This window comes from Microtus ochrogaster, linkage group LG12, assembly GCF_000317375.1.
Source record: "Microtus ochrogaster isolate Prairie Vole_2 linkage group LG12, MicOch1.0, whole genome shotgun sequence".
NCBI lineage: Eukaryota > Metazoa > Chordata > Mammalia > Rodentia > Cricetidae > Microtus > Microtus ochrogaster.
The window spans coordinates 754,948-778,457 of NC_022036.1; the positions used below are offsets into that span (position 1 = coordinate 754,948).

The following is a 23,510-nucleotide window of genomic DNA, read 5'->3' on the forward strand; positions in this document are numbered from 1 at the left end:
ATTTATTATTTGTTATTATTGTTTATAGTTGCAGTTAGTTTAGTTCTGTCTTATTTAGACAAAAGGGGGAGATGTAGAGAGACCCCGCCTTTTGGGGCGGGACAGCCTCCGGCGAATATTTTTACTAATTAATTGGGACGCGCAGACTGGAGCCCTTCCTGTTTCCGGTTTACAGTGGATCGCTGAACTCCAGGTGTGTGAGTGTGTTTATATATTAAAATTGTATCTTCTTGTACCCACTGGCCTGGATTAATTAAATTCGCCTTCAATAACTTACATATCTACTAGATTATGCACAATATCTTGGTATTTTCAATGGCATTGCAAAGAAATTTCTAACAAAACCTCATCGCTTTCTGCTTGCTGTTTTTATGAACTGCCTTCTCAATCTGTACTACAGTAGCCAATCAAAGAATTTGGGATATAGAGAAATCTACAAAACAAAATGCAAATAGCACCAGTTTTGCTTCTTCCTGGAAAATAAATTTTAATTCCATAATTACATTACTTTGAAATTCATATTTTTCTTTTCCATTTCCATTTCATACTGTTAGACCCGGGAATCTCTGTTACTGCAATGAAAGTTTGTAAAAAACTCGTAAATGGAGAGATAATGGGGAGCCTCTACAGCAACATGGTGCACTGTGGATGGTGCGTCAGCACAGACTGTCTGTGACTACCTTCGGCCCAGGCATGTATGGAACCAGGGAGACTTTTTTCTTGATATGTCAGAGCCAGGCCAAATGGCTGTGGGTCCGATACTGAGCTGGGAATTGGGGCCATCAAGTTAGCCTCAAAGAGGACATTATCAATGCAATAAAGAACAGACACATGTAATTTCTATATACATAGACTGAGCACAAGTAAGCCTCCAAAAAAAGTTTACCCCTTGTAAAGGAAAATTAAGCAGAAGAAAACCAATACAGGTATAACAGTAAGAAACCATATTTCTTAGACATACATTGTTATGCATAAATATATTTAATTCCTGTAATTCTAAAAATAATAATGACCATACATTACAGATTCTGTTGAAGAAACCAGGGTATGGAGATACTTTGAATAATGGGGGCAATGTCACATTGACCAGAATTGACAGATATGGATTTTATGCCAGACAGCTTTGACTACCACAAGCTCTCTAAATCTTTGTTTTCTCAGTTTCCCCTCCTAAAGCAAAATGTTGTGCAGAATCTAGGAAAGAAGACTCAACTTGAAGGGAGAGAACAGTCAACCATATGGACGGAACAGTCAACCATATGGACGGAACCAGTGGGTATTATAACATGCCTACATGACATGGAACCAGTGGATATTATAACATGCCTACATGACATGGAACCAGTGGGTATTATAACATGCCTACATGACATGGAACCAGTGGATATTATAACATGCCTATATGACATGGGAGAAGGGAGAGAACAGTCAACCATATGGACAGAACCAGTGGATATTATAACATGCCTACATGACATGGAACCAGTGGGTATTATAACATGCCTACATGACATGGAAGCAAGAACCCAGGATACAGCAGAAATGAGAGAAAGAGGGGTAGAGATGGGCAAAAGGAAAAAGGATTTTAGAAGAACTGCAAAATATTATTAAAATGAAGATGTACTTGAGAAGTGGTTCAGTTGGTAAAGTGCTGGCCACATCTGCATGAGGACCTTAGTTTGATATCTAGAACCTAAGGAAAAAGACTGCAGGTGGTGGTATAAACTTGGAATCCCGACTTCTGGAATAAAGACACACGAGGATGTCTAGGGTTTTCCAGCTAGCCATTCTAGTCTAGCTAGTGAACTCCAGGTCAACCGAGAGACCCTGACTCAGAAACCTACTATCAATAGTTACACCTGAAGTTGACCTCTTGTTTCTATGTGCACACATGTACATGAACACATACACATGTTTGTGGACCATCCATATGCCCAGAAATGTTTGTTGGACGGAATTATTTTCTGCATAACTGGACACATGCTTGATATACTTAAACAGAGTCATAGGCCTCACACAAGACTGGTAGATGTATCATCTGTATCTCTTACCCTGTGTAGTTTTGCTTTATAATTCTTTGTATTTCCAAAAATTTCCACAATATAAATATAATACTAAGAAAACATTAAAATTTTAAACGTTTTCACACACTTTTCATTTCCCTGAATGTATTCTAAGGGAATAATTCAAAGATCTATTTATATGAATATAAGCAATTTATTTCTTGAAATGGAAGTGAAAATTTTTTGAAATATTCCCGATTAGAGGAATAGTTAAATATATTGGGCATCTATTTATATGAAAAAGCTTTTCATTTGTATCAACATATGCATTTTCATAGAACAGTTACTACCATAAGGAAGTTATTACCATAATATTCAGTGAAGACCAGGATGAAAAACACCTTGTCTCCACTGTAACCATAGCATCTTAAAATGACTGAGCACATAGGGCAAGCACAAACCTACTAAAAGACTTCTTTGGATATCACAAATAAATTTTATATCTGTCAAGATTTTTTGTCTCACATTCAAGTCTTTACAAATAGTTTGAAAGGGATGATAATGATTTTCTGAGTTAGACATTATAACCATGTCTTACTCCCTTAAAAATGGTTGCACAAAATGCATTAGTGTTTTTTTTTCTTGTGCTAGGATTGGAATCTAAGGGTGCATGTGTGAGTGTGTGTGTGCATGTGCATGCATGTGTGTGTGTGTGTGTGTATGTGTGAGTGTGTGTGTGTGTTAGGCAAGGACTACCACTGAACAAAGTCTTTTCCCCTTAATACAGTGGTTCTCAACCTTCATAATGATGTGACCTTTTAATACAGTTTCTCATGTTGTGATGCTTCTCCGCTCCACCACCATCATAAAATTATTTTTGGGGCTACTTCATAACTGTAATTTTGCTGCTGTTATAAATTGTAATGTAAATATCTGTGTTTTCCAATGGTCTTAGGAGACCCCTATAAAGGGCTGCTTGGGGGTCAGATGACCCAGATTGAGAACTACTGCCTTAATGAATAGGTTTTCACACATGTTCTCTTTATTTTTCTGCTCTCTGCATTTTTATATCTACAAGCAAACCCAAAGAATTATCTCAATCACTTTTTTTCAATTATTGCTTCTGGAAATAACAGCATACTTCCTATTCTAACGTTTTTTGCTTGTTTTCTCCTGTGTGGCTGCTGTTTCCATCTGCAGTCATCGTTGACTATTCCTTCCTTTCCAAGGCCTCCATTCATGAGTCTGATGTGTTAATGACTAAAAGTATTTCCTCTTACTAAACAAGGAGCTCTCAGAGGAACCCAGGGGCTCAGAGCTCTGGGAGCTTTATTTTATTTGGAAGCTCAGCTGTCATCCTTAAACAGAGTGCTTTATTTCTAAGGTCATAATGCTCTTTAATAATCAGAGATAAATAAAGCTAAATTGTAGTTTAGGTTTCTAAACTTCTTATTTCTTAGAATTCCAGATCATTGAAAACTCTTTCTTCTCTCTTACTTTTAAATCACCAGAAATGAGGCAAAGACCAAGCAGATTAAAAGTGAACAACTCTGTTACAGAATGCTGCAGTTCTCGTACACAGTCACTCTGTTGAGGGACTGCAGGATCAGCATTCACAGGGGCATTCTCACAGAACAGTCAACATTAGACCAATCTCAAAGACATCTATTGACGACAAAACACAGCGTTGCTACATTCCAGGAACTAGAGACAGTTATGTGAAAGGAAAGGGGTACAAGTCTGGTCTATTTGGAAATCATGGGAGGGTTCTAATATCTTGGTCCAACTTGGGTTTGAAATGTGAAGTCATACTTACCTGTCCTTCCTTTGTCTCCCATGGAATTGAGGTGGTATATGTCCTACATTTCCTACTTACTTAATCCAAGGCTGGAGCCAGTCCCGGTTACAGGTAGGTTGCACAGTGAGCATGGGCGACCTTGCCCCCTAAGTTTAAGCTCTATTCATGCCATGCTTCCTCCTGCCCATACGTTTAATGATAGTTTTTTTGTTTTGTTTTGTCTTGTTTTGTTTTTTTTTTGTTTTTTTTGCCAACTAGCTACTTTTAATGTTTCAAGCTCTAGAAAATGGATCTTCCCTTCATCCTTTTTGCTTGTTCTGGGCCAGTCACTTCTACATAAACATACTTCCCGCAGGATTCTTGCTGGTTTCCTGTAGCTAAACTTAAAACCCTTTTCTAACCCAGGCCACTGGAGAGAAGCCTTTGTGTCTGTGGATGGAAGCTGATGAAAGGCAAGCCCAGCTAGCCTTACAGTATTCCATTCCTGGATATGATACTTAAGATGGTAATAATAATGCCCCATCTAGAGATTGTCATATTCTGACACACCATGCCTTTTTTTCCAGGTCAAAGTCACCACAGTCACCGGATTCATTGTACCTAATTAGAGCGTAGGCTGTGATTAATCACCAGACCTCCTCCCAAACTGTGTTTGAATCTGTGCTAAGGCCAGTTTGGATTTTACTGTATTTGTTTTATTTCTTTACAAATTTCTTTTAGGGTAAGTCTCAAGTCAACACTAATGTGTACATTATCATTCCAGACATTGTCTTGATGTTCAGGTTTAAGATAATTCTAAGACCTTCTTTCTACTCACAATGAACATAGTATCTGTTGTCCAGAAGAAAGAAGAATCCTTTAAATATAACCTTTGGGAGAACACTTGAAAAACAAATTAGAATACTTATATGACTTTGTTCTGTTAATATTATTTGATCATATTATATGATTTGCCAATTAACAAGATTATAATGAAGTATATTCACAGAATCACATTGAAAATAAATTTTATAACATACTAATTAAACTTTTGCTAGCAAAATTTCACTTTTGTGAATAATCATTTAAAAAGTTTGGGAAAGATTAAGTGTTATTTTCCCCTTGTGAATAACTGCATCTTAATTTTGAAAACAATGAGAATCTTTGCTTCTCCTCATAAACATAAAGAAAAAGAAAATAAAAAATAATTTGAAAGCAAATGCTACACATTCTTTTTCATTTGTCAAAACATCATTTGCTAATTTCGAATACCTGCACTTACAAGAGAAAAATAATTATAATAACGCACAGCCCCCGGTTTATTGCAGCAATCAAACCTTCAAAGCATGAAATGTCACAAAAGGTAAGTTTCCTGGAGTCTCAGTGACTTTCCATGACTTCCAGGCCTTCCGCAGATCAAATCACCAACAGATTGTTTGGGCCATTTCGACAATGGCCTCAAATTAATCATCATTAAAGAAATGCCATTTCAAAAACAATGGGAAGAAAAATCACAGAAAATAGGGTACATTTTTCTATTTTCCCATTTACCTTGTCATTCAGTCAACAGTACACAGACATTAAGTCCAATTCTATGCCTAGCACAAAAATAGTGTTTACGGAGTTTCACATGTTGGGTCTGAGTAGGTTATTGGTTTTTAAAAAGTCTGTCTTCAAATGGCAAATTTAAAGAAGCCTGTTCAACCTCACCTGCTGTTTTCCATTTGAGGGTCTGTTCTCTATTCCTTCTTACACAGTTTCTTTGAGTTCAGTGTGACAAGCTAGCATAACATACTCTCTCTGCTCATGCCAGCTCTACCATGATTTGGGGGAGAAAATCAATAGGAAAAGCTCTGTTTTCCCACCAGGGTAGTTGAGATTCTCCTCTGGCCTGGTAGGACAGACCGGCTTGTGACAATCCATTCTTCTGATGTGTTGATGCTCATTGCGGCTGAATGCACAGAATCCTGGGACAGCCTCCCCTTTTTCTGCCTCTCTCATTCTCTGTCTCTTCCTCCCTTCCTCTCCCCTACCTTCAAAATGTTTCTAAGTAATGATGCAAGTCAACTCATGGATTAATTTTCCTTAAAAAAAAAAAAAAACTGTATTGCTCTGAAAAGCACCTCAATTGTCTCTTTTATAAAGATGTTTTATCTTTTACATGCTTGTATTTCATGTGTCTGGACAGAAAGAACAGCATGGGATAAGTAATCTCTTATCTTCTGCAGACTCTGATCTCTTCCATCTATTTTACCAGATGTTGGATTAAACAAATTGGTTAAAATATAATGTGTTACATCACTGGCATTGTGGCAAAGCCTAAGATAGACAATGTATAAAGCAGGAAGGGTTTGTTTGGGTTCATGATATATAAAGCTTAAACTCACTGTGAGGTGGCTTAATTTCTCGCTGAAGTCACAAGTGTCAGTAGTAGCCTGTGGCAAAGAAGTGCTTACCTCATGACAAAAACCAAACCAGAGAGAAGGTAAAGCAAAGCAGCGTTTCCTGCACTAGGATGCCCCCAATTCCCTAACATCTTTCTACTGGCCACAATTCTTAAAGAGTCTACCACTTCCCAATAGGTCTCAGGCTCTCAAACTTCCAATGCCTGGGCCTCTGGGGGACTTCAAGCTATGATCCACAGAAAACATGAAACATCCCTAGGAATAGAAATTAATTATAGCAGTAATTATTAATTCTAAACAAAAGGATGCTTTTTCCTTGAATGCCAATATTTTCACAAATGATTACACATCTGAAGATAAAACCCAGAAGAAAAAGAGGACTAGCCAACTTATATTTGTGGCATGTTTTAGTTATTTCAATTTTTTTCTTGAGAAAGTTATATTTATTATAGTAACTTCTTTCTAATTACTCTGTTGTCAACTGAGAATTGTCCGTAATTCATTATTTTATTTTATTTTATTTTTTTTTGGTTTTTCGAGACAGGGTTTCTCTGTCGTTTTGGAGCCTGTCCTGGAACTAGCTCTTGTAGACCAGGCTGGTCTCGAACTCACAGAGATCCGCCTGCCTCTGCCTCCTGAGTACTGGGATTAAAGGTGTGCACCACCACTGCCTGGCTATAATCCATTATTTTTATTTGCTCAGCATTCTGCCTATATATTGCATTCCACAAATGTAAACAATTTATAAGTAAATCTTGCTTATTTTATGTGGATAAAATAATTTGCATAGAAAAAAGTATTTGTTTAAAAATAAATTCTGGAAAATGACTGGTAGTAAATATTTAGAATAGAGTTGGGAAAATGTAATTAATTGAGTTGAATTCCAACAATTCTATAGGAAGAAAAGGAGGGCATACAACAGAATATTTTGATTTACTAATAAAACATATAAGTACTCTGATGCACAATGGTCCATATAATAAAAATGTAGACTTACTGTAGAACATCTTTGTTAAATTTTCAGTAACTCAAAAGTATTAATGAAAATTAGAAACATTTAATATCTATGCATAACCCTTTACTCCATTAAAAAAAAATTCTTACTGGCTGACTGACTAGAGCAGATAATGTATATAGAAGAAAGAACAAGATACAATTTGGTGGGGGCAGGGGGAGGGGCTAGGTCTACCAGATTCTACATTTCTTTCTTTTCAAAATTTTAATTTTACTTTATATATGTGAGTGCTTTGCTTGCATGTATTTCTATGCATCATGTGTCTAGTATTCATGGGAGCCAGAAGAAGCCATCAGATTCCCTGGAACTGGAGTTTATGAATGCTGGAAATTGAACCCAGGACCCCTTTAAGAACTACAAGTGCTCTTAACCATTGAGCAGTCTCTGCAGTCTTAAAGTCTGTATTTAATGCATGACCCTTTCTCTTTCCTTAGACTTTTATGCAACAGAGTGAATCTCAGAGACAGAGACCTACTGCAAATTAGCTTAAGTAAAGATAAAATTTGTTGGTTCAGGTATATCAAAAGTAGAGTTTGAAGTAGGAGTAACTGATCAAAGACACAAAATAACCTGAAAGCTCAAATTACATAAAAATATTGATTTCAATTTTCCCTTCTTTTCCATTTCCTTTCTTCTTTCCTCTCTTCTACTATGCTTGTAAATTTTCATCCTGAAATGGGCTTCTTTCAAGTTAAGGCATTGAGAGTAGGAACCAGTGGTCCATCTAGGGTGATATCTCAGGTAGTGGTCATTCCTGGTACCAGTTAAAGCCCCAGAAAGACTGGTTGGCTACTCCAAATTAGATAATGATCCATTAGTAATCTGTCTTGCTAGAAAAAAGACTATCCACAGACTTGTCTGCAGTGTATATGGCAAAACCTCACATCATGGACTAGAAAATCCCTTTTGAGAGAACAGAGCCATTTCATACAAGGAAAAAATATAGGATAGACTCAAATGGAAAATGTATTTTATGTTAATTTTTATTAAGTAAGGAAAATCATATTCTATTCTATCATTGAATATTAACTATACTTGGAGTAAACTTAATATTGTTTCATTGGAAGTGCTGAATTTCTTATTATTTGCACATTTTCCTCTGAGTGATGACATCACAGTGAAGTCATGCATAAGATTCATTCCTTTGGGGGGGGGCTTTCACATTGTTGATTTTTATTCGCATGGTATTTTCAACACAATTTACAGCATTGTCCCCATTTCCAGTCTGATTATACAAGTGTTAAATGACAGAAAAGTCTGAAATAAATACATTACAAAAGAGGCAAAACTGTGAACTAAGTGACATGCGGAAGGTCCTACAGGTGGGAGAAGGAGCTGAGAAGGAAGTAAGTAGGGTCACATGACAGGAGCTCCCGCTGGAGTTCTTCAGTCATCTTTGTCTTTTGCTCCCTGCTTGAGGATGCGCGTGAACTCGATGTAGTTGAAATTGCCCTTCTTGTCAGTGGGGGCCTCCCTGTAGAGCTCTCCACTTCCTCATCTGTGAAGCGATCTCCCATGGTGGTCAGCAGCTCCCTCAGGTAATCCTCCTGGATGGTGCATATTGCTTCCTCATCAAAGCAGGCGAAGGCGTTTCTGATGAAATCTTCGGGATCTGTGCCATTTAACTTCTCTCCAAACATGGTGAGGAACATGGTGAAATTGATGGGGCATCATGGTATCCAGGTAGGTGCCGGTGGGATTCTTGCCTAGAGAAGCCAGCATGTCATGTAAGTCCTCCTTGTCGATGAAGCCATCCAGGTTCTTGTTGACCATGTTGAAGGCCTCTTTGAACTCTTGGATCTGGTACTGGTCAAACATGGTGAACACCTTGGATGTTGCGTGCCAAGGGCGCTTCTTGGTGGTCTTGGTCTTCGCCTTTTTGCTCGACATGGTGGTGGTTTAAAAATCAGATCCGAGGACACACGCACTAGACGACCCAAATGGCTACTGTGACCGGCGGAGTGCTGCGGAGGGCAGATTCATTCTTTATTACATATTTCTAGGATGGTCCTAGGTTCATGGAGGCATGTGTGGATGTCAGAGGACAACTTTCAGGAGTTGGTTTGCTCTTTCTACTATGTAGGTTTTGGGGACTGAACTGAGGACATCAGGCTTAGAAATGAGTGCCATCACCTGCTGAGCTATCTCACCAGCACTTCATCTTACATTTTTTAAAAAAAACATTTTTAATTGATTTTATTGAGCTATACATTTTTCTCTGCTCCCTTCCCTTTCTCTTCCCTCCCTTTTTACCCCCTCCCAAAGTCCCTATGCTCACAATTTACTTCGGAGAGCTTGTCTTTTTCTACTTTCCATGTAGATTAGATCCATGTATGTCTTTCTTATGGTCCTCATTGTTGTCTAGGTTCTCTGGGATTGTGAACTGTAGACTGGTTTTCTTTGCTAAATGTCTAAAAGCCACTTATGAGAACATATGATGTTTGTATTTCTGGGTCTGAGTTACCTCACTCAATATGATGTTTTCTAGATCCATCCATTTGCCTGCAAATCTCAAGGTGTCATTATTTTTTCTGCTATGTAGTATTCCATTACGTAAATGTACCACATTTTCCGTATCCATCCTTTATTCAAGGGGCATTTAAGTTGTTTCGAGGTTCTGGCTATGACAAACAATGCTGCTATAAACATAGTTGAGCATATGCCCTTGTGGTACCATTGAGCATCCTTTGGATATATACCCAAAAATGGTATTGCTGGGTCTTGAGGAAAGTTGATTTCTAATTTTCTGAGAAATCATCATACTGATATCCAAAGGGGCTATACCAGTTTGGAGTCCCAACTCACATCCTTTCCAGCAGTGTTTTTGATCTTGGCTATTCTTTCCAGTGTAAGCTGGAATGTCAGAGTTATTTTGATTTGCATATCTCTTATAATAAGGATGTTGATCATTTCCTTAATGTCTTTCAGCCATTTTAGAGCTCTCTGTTTAGGTCTGTATCACATTTTTTAAGTGAATTATTTGTTCTTTTGATGACCAGTTTCTTGAGCTCTTTGTATATTTTGGAAATCAGCCTTCTGTCTGATGTGGGGTTGGTGAAGTTCTTTTCCCATTCTGTAGGCTGCTGTTTTGTCTTGTTGACCATGTTTTTTGCTTTATAGAAGTTTCTCAGTTTCAGGAGATTCCATTTATTAATTGTTTCTCTCAGTGTCTGTGCTACTAAGGTTATATTTAGGAAGTGCTCTTCTGTGTCAATGCATTCAAGTGTACTCCCCTTTTTCTCTTCTATGAGGTTCAGTGTGATTGGCTTTATGTTGAGGTCTTTGAAGAAATAAATTGAAGAGGACACCAGAAAATGGAAAGATCTCCCATGCTCTTGGATAAGTAGAATTAACAGAGTAAAAATGGCAATATTACCAAAAGAAATCTATAGATTCAATGCAATGACCATCCAAATTCCAGCAAAAATCTTCACAGACCTAGAAAGAACAGTACTCAACTTCATATGGAAAAGCAAAAAAACTAGGATAGCTAAAACAATCCTGTACAGTAAAGGAACTTCTGGAAGCATCACAATCCCTGACTCCAAACTCTACTACAGAGCTACAATACTAAAAACAGCCTTGTATTTGCATAAAGGCAGACAGGAGTACCAATGGAACCAAACTGAAGACCCAAATATCAATTTGATATTTGAACACACAATTGAACACACAATTTTTGACAAGGAAGCAAAAAATATAAAATGGAAAAAGGAAGCATATTCAACAAATGGTCTTGGCATAACTGGATATCAACATGTAGTAGAATGAAAATAGACCCATATCTATCACCATGCACAAAACTCAAGTCCAAATCCAAGATCAGAGGCCTCAATATCTTATGTTTTTGAGACACAGTTTCTTGCTAGACATCACTGATTTTCTAGCTGTCTACCCGGTGAGACACCTCCCCCAAGCACTCATCATCATGTCTTTGACACTCAGTGCTGGGGTTACAGGTAGATGATACCATGCCTGCCTTTTAACGGATGCAGGGATTTAAGCTCAGGTCCTCATGCCTGCATTGCATGTACTTTATTCATGAAGCCATCTCCCTTGTCCCCAGAAAACTATTCTTATCCAATTTGAAACCATAGCATTTAACTCACTGGTGTACAGAAGGGCATACTCTCAGTGTAATTCAACCCCAACAGGTCTGTGGCCTTACTAAGTTATTAGAAACAAATTGTCAAGAAAAGCTACAGAATATGATTTGTTTATATCTTCTATGTGTTTTAATGTTGTGATTCACTTCAGTCACCAAAGTTGTAGGGTTCTGTGAACCATTTGTTCCCCATCTAAACCTCTGGGTTTTCACTGAGAACTGAGCAGAGAGAGGACAACCCTCAACTTTTAAAAAATTAATAAATAATCACACGGCACATGTCTAGGTGCTCAGATGCACTTACTATGAACTTAGTTCCACGGAACCCAGAAGCTTTAGCCTTGAGAATTCATACTCTATTTAACCAGTGTATGTACTCAGTGGTTCACTGAAATTTGTATTAACTTTATTTACTTTGAGTGCACGTGTATGGGCATGTGTAGCCTAGTATGATGTCAGAAGACAACTTGCAGGTGTCAGTTTTCTCATTACATGATGCGGGTCCTAGGGATCAAACTTAGTCATCAGACCCAGCAGTGGATGTCATTACCTCCTGAGCCATCTCCCTAGCCCATTAGTGACACGATATAAAGAGGCACCAATATTTTATTAATCTGCTAACACTTTCTTTCACTAAACCCTTTGTATTTATGTAGGCATTTCTGCGCTTATATTTAGGGACAATGCCATTTTCTGAGTTTGATGTCCCTCTGTGTTTCTCTAGAAAATAAATGAGACACATGTCATCCCTTTCTCTCTGTCAATAAGGGAATCCGGGTGGCAGTGGCCAAAGTGAAACCACAAAAGAATAGAAAAATATCAAGAAAGGTAAAACTGGGTATTTAGGCATATTCTTGGTTATAAGACTTGAAATGAAAAACTAGATATATGTAAATGCAAGGCTGTTTCAGCATGAATAATAAGATGTCCACACAAAAGGGCCAGTTGGTCACTAGCAATATGAGGACCCAGCACAATGGAAGGTTGAACTGTGGCAGCAAATGAAAGCTGTTGATCCTAATTGTAGATGGTGGTATAGTATATGATGCCAAGTACCCACACAAATAATCCATAGCAAGACAGGGTTCTTGCTTTGGGGTTGAATGAGACAGATGAAAACCATGAGAAAATGTTAGAGACAACTCCTGAAGCTCAGGTATAAAAAAGGGAAGGTTAAGGAACTACAAAAACTCTGAGAGCAGTGCCCAGGTACAACTGGAAGTCACTCTCACTACCCCACAGCTTCTACTCTTTCTCCGAAGACTAGCCAAGCCCCAAAACTTTAAGGGCTTGGGGAATTGTCAGTGAAATGAGCTATACAGGAGATTTTCAGGAAGTCAGACATTTGCTAATTCCCTCTGGTTTGTCCTGAAGCCTGTTCTCACAGTCCTGCAAATAAAAACATTCTCCCAGACTGTACTTGGCTCCACGGCTGCACTGTATTGAGTACTGTGGCATTTGACTGCCTCAAAACAGCCATGCCCCAGGGAATGTTGAAATGAGAAGGGCTCCACTTGCCCTTTTAGTAAATGCCTTCCTGACCCTCTTTCCGGGCTGGGGAACTTGCTGTGTGCGATATGTCTTTAGAGTGGCACTAGGCCAACCTTCCAAGTGGCTGACACTGTTGATGGCTCTTCGCCTCTCCAGAGAAGAGAGTTGCTGTCTTCGGTCCTCTTAAGGCTGCCTCACGGCTTGCCTGCTGCCAGAATTCATGTCCACTAGGATGCTCTTCTTGTATCCACTGCCACCTTAGTCCCGAAAAAGAGAAGAAAGACGAGCCAAGCTCACTGTGTTCCTCTGATCATTTCACCTAACACTGAAACTTCCTCTTCCAAAGAGCCCGCATTTCCCAACTATAACTGCAGGGATAGAAGAAAGAGAAGGATGAGGTGAATGTGAGGGGTAAGGAGCAGCAGGGTGGATCTGCAAGGAGTTAGGGTGAGAAATTGGGGATAAATGTGATAAAAAAAATACCTTGTGTGCAAGTCTGCACCTTCTCAATATAGTGCTATTACTTCAGTGTTCCCTGAGGGACAACATTGCCTGTGGTGCTGAAGATTTAAAGACCTATCTCTGGGACTCAGCTTGTCTCTAGTTAAGCTCTTCCCTGGAGCTGGAGGTGGGTCTGTGGCTGGGTCTGCAGCCCCCTCTCAAAGCTCAGTGTCACCTCTGCTCTCTAGCAAGATTATAACGTCAGCGTCTCTATCAAAAACCTTCAGAGCTTTCCATAACTTCCTGAGTACACACATTTCTTTGGTGTATCATTGATGGTCTTCCAGTCGAATTCCAAGCCATTCTGCCTGCTATTGTTTTGTACTACTAGTTAGATGTGTTCCTTTCCATCGATGTTCTTTGAGTCTTCGCTTATATACACCGGTTGGCTACAATGATGGCACAGTGTGGTAGTGTGGGAAATAAACAAGAGCATGGAACTCTAATCATCATCAATTCAGTAAATCCACCCCAAAAGGAAATCTTGTATGTTACTTTACTCTAATTTTGCCTCCATTTATCATAATTGTTCTTACTGTGAGAGCATGCTACCAGGCTGGGACTGAGCCTGTCTTTGACTTAAATGGTTTTATACTTAGTAGCATTCCACATAGCTTCCCACTTTCCATGCACTTGCCTGCAGTGTGTGCTATCTGTTCTACTGCTGGAAAAAAATCTGGTTATGTTGAATTCACTTGACCCCATTGCTTACCTGGTTTGTGAATATGACCATATCCTTTATGGGTTAATTAAAATATTTTCTTTTTAAAAATAATTTTATCTCTGTGTGATTATGCGTGTGCACATTTCACATGCAATTATCTGCAGAGTACAGAAAACAGGATGTGGTGGATCCTCTGGAGATGGAGTTCAGGGTGATTGTGAACTGCCCTGATGCACTCCTTCAGTTAATAGCCACTGAGATACCAGCCCACTGGGGCATGGTCCCCTATATGGGTGATGAGATCTGAACTTGAAAAGCAGCAAGTACATTTAAATTTTTAGTCATATCCCCAGTCCCCCAAAGGTTTCAGGAAGGGCCTGGAGTGGAAAATCTTTGATCTCAACTGACTGTTTAAAGATCAAATTATGCAAAGGAGAGAAATCATGTCAGTTTTGCACAAATTCACAAAGCTCCCCATATGTGTTTTCAGAGACTAGATATTTGTCATTATCTATCATTTCGGATCACTTTACTATCAAGGCATTCACATTCTTATGTTAGTGTTTTCAAAGCAGCTTGAAGTTTATTGATTTTCTATATTGCCAGATGATTAATTTTATTCTAGGAATCTAGTGAAAATTAATCTAAGCTGTATAGCATAATTCCAGCAGCTGGAACCCATAATACAATCTTCTTTGGTTTGCTAGTTACCTTTGTTGAATAACCACAGAAGAAAATTACCACCATCAAAAGCATAGTGTAAAGATCCTTAGCTTATTACCCTTTGCAATTCTGTCAGTGAAGTTTGTTAACAGATGTAAATGCTGACAACCACAGGGTTAGCTTGGTGTTTGTTCTGGTTAGTTTCTGTCAAATTTACACAAGTAAGAACTATTTAAGAGAGATCTTAATTGAGACAATGACTCCATGAGAGACATTAGCTGCATTGGCCTGTAGGTAAGTTTTAAGGGTAAATATTCTTCATTACTGATGGATATGGGTTCTGATTGTATAAGAAAGCAGGCCAAGAAAGTCCGGAGGACTGAACAAGGCAGCAAGCTGCACTCCTCCATTGTCTCTGCTTCAGTTTACATCTCTAGCTTCTTAACTTGATTGAGTTCCTGCCCTCAACTTCTTTTGATGATAGACTGTGATATGGAACTATATGCAAAATAAACTTTTTACTCCTCAAGTTGCTATTGGTCATGTTGTTTTATCACAGCAATAGAAACGTTAACTGAAACAGTTTTGTTTCTTCTGATAGACTATGGGTCTAGGAGACATCACTTACGTGGCTTGGCCCCAAACAGAAAGAATATGTAAATCAGCCAAAATTATTTACTAAATTCATTCAAAATTCTGTGCTCCACAACTCAGGCACAAATTGTTACTTTTCCTCAAGTCTAAACAGTTTATACCAATTATTCCTCGTTTTTGCATAACATAGTTTCTTGTATTATGAATGGCAGAAAGTATGTGAACATATTAAGGCTAAAAGCAGGAAAATGTTGACGTTAGTTGCCATGTCAATCATCCAAACATGACATTTGAAACAGAAAATCATCTCTAATTTCTTGGACATTAAATGTGACCAATTACAAAGTCTGTGTGAAAACTTGAAAACGTGTAGTTAATGTATAATATCTATAGGCATGACTGAAGCCCAGGCTTCAGTCTACAAAACTCTGGATCAAACAAAGCAAATGATAGAAAAACTGGATCTCAGTCTGGTGCTTGGATGTGGATCTCTACATCTGCTTCCATCAGTTACTGGATGAAGGTGCTGCTATGACAGTTAGGGCAATAATCAATCTGATTACAGGGGAAGGCCAATCAGGCTACCTCTCCACTATTGCTAAGTGTCTTAGTTGGGGTCATCCTTGTGGATTCCTGGGAATTTAGCTAGCACCAGATTTCTCCATAATCCTATAATGGCTCCCTCTATCAAGATATCTTTCATTGCTTTCCCACTTGTCCCTTCACCAACTTGACCTCTGTTCTCATCTCCTATCCTCTCCCGTTTACTGCCTTCCACTCCCAGTTTAACCAGGAGATCTCATCTGTTTCCCTTTCCAGGGTTATCCAGGCTGAGCTCTGGAAGTTCAGTGGAAAAGAGGGATGAGAGATTTTATAAGCAAGGGGATGTCAAGATTATGCCAGGGAAATCCACAGAGACAGCTGACCAGAGCTCATGGGAACTCAAGGACTCTAGCCCTAGAGCTGGGGAGCCTGCATGGGACTGACCTAGGCCCTCTGCATGTGGGTGACAGTTGTGTAGCTTGGTCTGTCTCAGGGGCCCCTGGCAGTGGACCAGAGCTATCCACGGTGAATGAGCTGGCTTTTTAGAGCTTTACTCAAACTTTGATGCAGGGGGGAAGGGCTTGGTTCTGCCTCAAATTAATGTACTAGGTTTTGTTGACTCCCCATGGTAGATCTTAACCTTTTGGAGGAGTGGATAGGAATTGGTTGGTGGGGGGAGGTAGGGGATCATGAAGAGGGGAGGGAAGTGGAAACTGTGGTTGGTATGTAAAGTGAAGAGAAAAAAAATTAAAGAAAAAAAAAACAATGAAAGAGACAAAACAGGAAGGTTCATTTAGGTGTTTTTCTTACTGAAGCCAAACCTGATGAGACTAGATGGTGACACAAGCTGTCAGGCAACACACATCAATTGTGATGGCTTGTGTGTATGCCATGTGACTGTGTTGCAGGCATATTTGAAAAGGCAGAATGTGATAGGGATGGGGAAGGAAAGGCTTTGCAACTTTATTTGATCCAACATCTTTCCCTTGGGAAGACCAGAAGATGAGAGCAAGGGAGAGGAACAGAGAGATAAAGGAGGGAGGGAGGGAGGGAGGGAGGAAGGGAGAGAGAGAGAGAGAGAGAGAAGAGGATGGTAGGTAGGTAGAGAGAGCCCAGTAAAGAACCCTTGTAAACTTGTTAATCAGACCTTTTGATGCTAGTTCCTGGCAGAAAGATAATGAATCAGTCTGTGTGGGCCCTTTTGGCTCGCTATACTTAGTCAGTCTAGGGTGTTTACACAAGCAAATGAGAAATTTAATTGGTTTGTGGGATATGGCCCATTAAAAGGATTAGGCCAGCTATAGAATTACCAAGGAACCAAAGGGAGTTATTTCACACCAAGCAGCTCCCCTGTGGAAGTGGTGCACTGGATACATCACTTCCAGGCTTCAGACATTACATCTGGTAGAGCCCAGTACAACAAAGGAGGACTTGAGGTGTTGTGTATTAAATTCAGATGTCTCTGTACCCTGCTTTTATTGTTACTGGCATCTTTCCAATCATCAGTAAACTTTGATTTTTTGTAAGATTTTTGAATCTTGGGAACCTGACTTGTCAGTCTGGTTCTTTATATTTAATCATAGTCTTAAAAAATAAAGAAATTTTAAATGACTGAAAGACATTTTTATAGATAACAGATGAATTTGGCCAAAAGTAAATTAAAGAATACCTTATGTGTTCAAGGGTCTTATCATGTATGTGCTTCATTCATGGCGTGCCAACAGAGGCCATAAGAAGGTGTCAGATCCCCTGAACTGAAGTTACCTGAAGTTGTTGCTGCCATATAGGTGCTGGGAATCTACCTGGGTCTTCTACAAAAGCAGCAAATGCTCTCCAGCATTAAGCCCTCTTCCCAGTCCAATAGTGAACATAGATTTTATATTTCTTTCCCAGTGGTAGGCTATAACTATTATATGAAGCAGTAACTCCCTTATTGTATTTAAAATGTCCAAATTTCATAGCAAAGCTATACTTTGAGGAACTGTCTCATGACAATCAAACTCCTTTGAGGATTCTAGACAAGCAGGCCATAGGAATGGGGGGGCAGATTTAAAGTGGATCACTACACTTACATTGTGTATAATACCTTATACAAAAGTAACTTTACGTCTATCAGGGACAAGCAGGCTGTAAGCACAGATCTCTGGTACATTCTCCTGATGCAAAAGTTTGTGTATGGGAGATCAAACTGTCCTTAGAACTGCAAGTGACTGGAAACTCAGCAAGAAACTAGTAATTGCTTAGTTTTTTTTAATAGCCTCATGGATATTTAACATATGAAAAGCTACACTTGAAGTAATACACAATAGTTGATTTCCTTGAAGAATTTTCTCTTTGAAAAGTAAGAACCCATTTTTGGAAAGAAATCTCAGGGTGAAAACAACCCTGTTGTCTACAGCAATGGTAAGCACATGCATGTCCATGAGAAGTGAGGTACTTAGCGGAGGAGAAAACTCAGCCATAAAGCCTTTGGTAGCATCTGTAAGGCTCACAGTTAGATCCCCACTGCTGTCAAACAAGTTGGAAAGTGTGGAAGTAAATGATTAAATTAGCCCGTGAAATCCAAGTGCAGGGATTTTTGTTCTTCCAGTTTCTCTACTTCAACTGTACAAATGCAGGAACCCAAGATGGGATCAGGTCAAGAGGCACTGGGGGCAGTTTCCCGGAGAGCTGGCAAGTGACACACTCCTGTGGGTTTCTCTGAGCACAGGGCATAAAGGAATGTTAGTGATTATCTTAGGAAAGATCTGTTTTCAGTGAGAGAAGTAAAATAGTTCTCAGATGACTTTCCAGGAGAAAGGCTTCCAGCACATGTTGGCAGAATTGCATCTCCAAATCACATTTGTATGGTAACTTTTGTCCCAGCCCTGTCCTCAGATTGTCTGCTCTTATAGTAGGCCGTTCACAAAGCCTATGTAGAAGAATTGTCTTCTTGTATGTGTTGAATTAATTTTAATTTTATTTTGTAAGATTCTAAGAGGCCTGGTGGTGGTGGTGCACTCGGGAAGCAGAGGCAGGTGGATCTCTGTGAGTTCAAGGACAACCTGGTCTACAAGAGCTAGTTCTGCGACAGGCTCTAAAGTTACAGAAAAACCCTGTCTCAAAAAACAAAATAAAATAAAACAAACAAACAAACAAACAAAAAGATTCTAAGAGACTGTGAAATATGCACATATGAATTTTGTTTTTTTTAATTTAACATTTCCATTTCATAATTATTTTAAGCTAAAATGTCATATGTTTTATTTTTAATAGACATTTTTCTTACAATATATTCTGATTATGGTTTTCCTCCCCCAACTCTGTCTGGATCCTCCCAGACTTCCTTTAATCCCAAATCCACACCTTGTCTTTCTTTCTCTCATACAAACAGGCATTTAAAATAACTAATAATAATAATGGTAATATAAAATAAAACAAACAAACCTTTTTATAAAGTGTTAAGCATGCACTGCAAGACTACCTAGTTAATATTCATCAGTATGGGTATAGGATAGGATCATTTCAGGTTCCCTATCCTCAGCTGCCCCAGGAACTAACTGGGGACCTCGCCTTGGGCACCTGGAAGCCCCTCTAGGTCCAAGTCTCTTCCCAACCCTAAGATGGCTCTCTTAATTAAGATATGTGCTTCCCTGCTCCCCTATCCAACCTTCCTGTATCCCAATCATCCCGTTGCCCCAAGTTCTCCCCATCCTACCCTTCTCACTTTTTTCTCCCCTTCTCCCCTTACCCCCCTCCCACCCCACCCTTAAGATCCCGATTTTTTGCCTGGCAATCTTGTCTACTTCCCCTACCCAGGAGGATAGCTATATGTTTTTCTTTGGGTTCACCTTCTTATTTGGCTTCTTTAGGATATCAAAATATAGACTCACTGACCTTTATTTGTAGCTAGAAACCAATTATGAGTGAGTACATCCCATGTTCATCTTTTTGGGTCTGGGTTACCTCACTCAGGATAGTATTTTCTATTTCCATCCATTTGCATGCAAAATTTGAGAAGTCATTGTTTTTTACCGCTGAGTAGTACTCTAATGTGCATATATTCCACACTTTCTTCATCCATTCTTCCATTGAAGGACATCTAGGTTGTTTCCAGGTTCTGGCTATTACAAATAATGCTGCTATGAACATAGTTGAACAAATGCCCTTGTCATATGATCGGGCATCTCTTGGGTATATTCCCAAGAGTGGTATTGCTGGGTCCAGGGGTAGGTTGATCCCGAATTTCCTGAGAAACTGAACCTTCATCTGGCGATGGATGGAGATAGAGACAGAGACCCACACTGGAACACTGGACTGAGCTCCCAAAGTCCCAATGAGGAACAGAAGGAGGGAGAAGATGAGCAAGGAAGTCAGGACCAAGAGGGGTGCACCCACCCACGGAGACAGTGGGGCTGATCTATTGGGAGCTCACCAAGGCCAGCTGGATTGTGACTGAAAAAGCAGGGGATAAACCCGGACTCTCTGAATATGGCGGACAATGAGGGCTGCTGAGAAGCCAAGGACAATGGCACTGAGTTTTGATCCTACTTCTTGTTCTGGCTTTGTGGGGGCCTAGCCAGTTTGGATGTTCACTTTCCTAGACCAGGATGGAGGGGGGAGGACTTTGGACTTTCCACAGGGCAGGGAACCCTGACTGCTCTTCAGACTTGAGAGGGAGGGGGAGAGAAGTGGGGGGAGGGCGGGAGGAGTGGGAGGCTGGGAGGAGGCGGAAATTTTTTTTTCTCAATAAAAAAAAATGTGGCACTGAACTGAACAGAAAATTCTCAACAGAAGAAGTGCAAATGGCCAAAAGACCCTTAAGGTCATGCTCAAATATATTTATGTCCAAAATTATAACAAGAAACACATTGTATTTTGGATTTTAACTAACTAAAATGAAGAACTTAATAAAATAATGATAGATTAAAAAAAAGACTACCTAGTTAAAACATTGACCTCATTACATCAATACAACTTACTTGCATCTATTTCTTAAAAGAATGGTTGCATTTACCACATGGTAATAAGGTGATCTTTGTTGTTTAAAGCTTTTATGTGCCTAAATTTGGCCCTTGGTTAATCATCTGCAGTTGTTAAAATCCAGGTTCAGAGTTTTCTTTCTGAAGTTCTGAGAAAACAACTGTAAGATACATCTGGAAACACAAGAGCCAGTCAGACAATAAGAATATATAAGGAATAAATTTTTAAAGTTTATTAAATTAGAGAGAAATTAAGACAAGGAGGCATTGCTGTATTGTGCTAATATCCAGTTGGCCTTCCTTTCTGTTACATGAGGGAGCATAACAAACAAGGTAAAGACCAAGCCTACAAATCTATAAATGAGTTCTAGTAGGCAGACTACACATCACACAGGACTGGAAAGACTGGGAAGAGTTTCTAGGAAGGTCCCTCTGTTTCTGGAACTTTTCCATTAAGTGTTGAACTACAACTTCCTCTCTAGGAAACTATTTTGATGGCATCTTTAAAGAACTAACTTTTCCCCAAATAACCACTCTTATATACTGTCAAATAAAGAGGAAAGAAGAAAATGGAGAAATAGAGAAACTCTTTAAAAGGCAGGTAAGCAAAAAAGCTGGTGTGCAAAAAGGCATGGTGTGCAAAGACAGGGGATTGGTGACCAGCTGGTCCAATGCTAATGTCTTAATTACAAATTATCTGTTAGATTTCAGGGGTTGGATTAAGTCATAGCCATCTCCTTTCTTATATGTGTTCATATAATTGAGGTTGTATTATTCCACCAATCTCAAAACTAGTGTGTTCTATGGTTATTCAACCAAAACGTTTAATAATTATTTGAGTCACAACTATCTGGCCACTTAGATAACAGTCTTCCTCCATGTTTAACATAGGTTCTCATATGCATCTTGTATGTTTCTGACTACTGGCTAATTCTGACAGACACACTAAAGTGTTAACAGCAAAGAAATCCAAAATCCTTACGTAGGTGGAAGTAGATGCCCTGCTAAGGAATTTGCCCAGAGAACCAGTGGGAAGGGTGTTGCCAAGCTGAGCTGGAAAAGCACGTTTCTTGAGGGGAGAAAACAATGACTAGGAGAATGCAGCTCGAAAAACACAAGGATGAACTAAAGATATCTTTCGGACCTGAGCTCATTTGACAACATCTGACCATCTTAAAAGGTTGAGAGATCCTGTTCTCATGAATCCTTTCCTCCCAAACACATTGTCCCATGGAAAAGATGCTGAAATCATGTGATCCTGTAAGGTCATGAGAGAGAAGGGGAAGAGGAAAGGAGGGAGGCAGTGTGGTGGGGGGGAGGTCGCCATAGATTCATAGATTAAGGTGTTGCTGATATGCTCAGCTTTAATTAGTTGAGGGTCTGGCTTCTGGCTCTACCACTGACATCATTATTTCTTGAGAAGATTCATGAGTCCTTTGAACTTCAAATTGATTATTAGCAAATTGAGGGAGAAACAGGAAATTAATGACTGTGTCATGGAATGAAAAGATTCTTTTCCCTTAAGAATTCATTCATAAAAATCCAAGAAGCAAACACCTATTGTTCACAGGTTTTGGAATTTAATTGAGAGCTGATGGAAATGCTTAACTAATTTGCTTCTTTCCTTTAGAGTTGTGTCATGGCTTGTGCATCTATGTGTCTGTGCATACATGTAAGCACCTTGTAAATAATGCAACAAATAGAAGAAGAAAAATTATTGAATATAGAAAACAACTTCACAGAATGTAAACACCAAATATGATCAAATAATACCTGTGTGCAGATTGCAGATGTTGCTTATCTAGAATTTTATGCTTCCTAAAAACAGTATGGGTTAGAATTAAAAATCCAAGTTACTTTTGGCAACATAATATTATATTTCTAACCACAAAGGAAATATTTTCATTGATTTATTTTTATATAAATATCTACACTATTGGGGGAATGAAACTAGAGTGAAATCTTATAAGGTGTATAATACTTATAAGCTTAAAAATCAATTTTCACCTTGATGTGGTATTCCCCTCTGTATGCTGTGAATATCATTGGTTAATAAAGGGACTACTGGGGGCCTATAGCCGAGCTATAGGGGAACAGAGCTAGATAGGAAAGACTGAATGTAATGCTGGTAGAAAGGAAGAGAGTTAGATAGAAGCCATGTAGCCCCAGATGCAACGAGATACACAGATTAATAAAAATGGGTTAAATTAATATGTAAGAGTTAGCCAATAAGAAGCTAGAGCTAATGGACCAAGCAGTGATTTAATTAATACAGTTTCTGTGGCATTATTTTGGGGCTAAGCGGCCAGGAACCAACAAGTGGTCTCTCCTTGCAACATCACCTTGCCCATTTTCTTTGGCTCTTTGTTTTGTCCTATTTTAATTTGTTTGTTTATGTTTTATCTTATTATTCTTTAGATATTTGTTGTAAGGAGAGACAGAGGGGGTATATATGCATGGGAATAGAAATTAAGGAGGAAATAGGAGAAGTAGGGGAAACTGTAATCAGAAGATATTTATGAAAAAAATCTCTTTTCAATTAAATAAAAAATGCATTAATGATAAGTTACATAGCGTATTGGAAAATGGAGGAAAAGGAAATCAACATCAAAAATGAAAAATGTAAAAGACTTAATGATACTAAGGTGAAAATTTATATTTGGAGAAGGATAATATATCAAAAGTAAAGGATGGATGATAAGCTAGGAGAGCATATTAGTAACGAACAGGGCACATATTTGATATAGCTTGTACATAAAAGGACACAATCAGTGAGGCAAATGTACAA

General features: G+C 38.9%; 1 protein-coding gene and 1 pseudogene across 1 annotated transcript in view; both read right to left on the reverse strand.

Moving 5' to 3' along the window:
* Window positions 1-23,510, reverse strand: part of Cntnap2 (contactin associated protein like 2) — a 2,135,903-nt gene that overhangs the window by 642,483 nt on the left and 1,469,910 nt on the right. The window lies entirely within an intron of this gene.
* LOC101986406 lies at window positions 8,542-9,166 on the reverse strand (annotated as a pseudogene).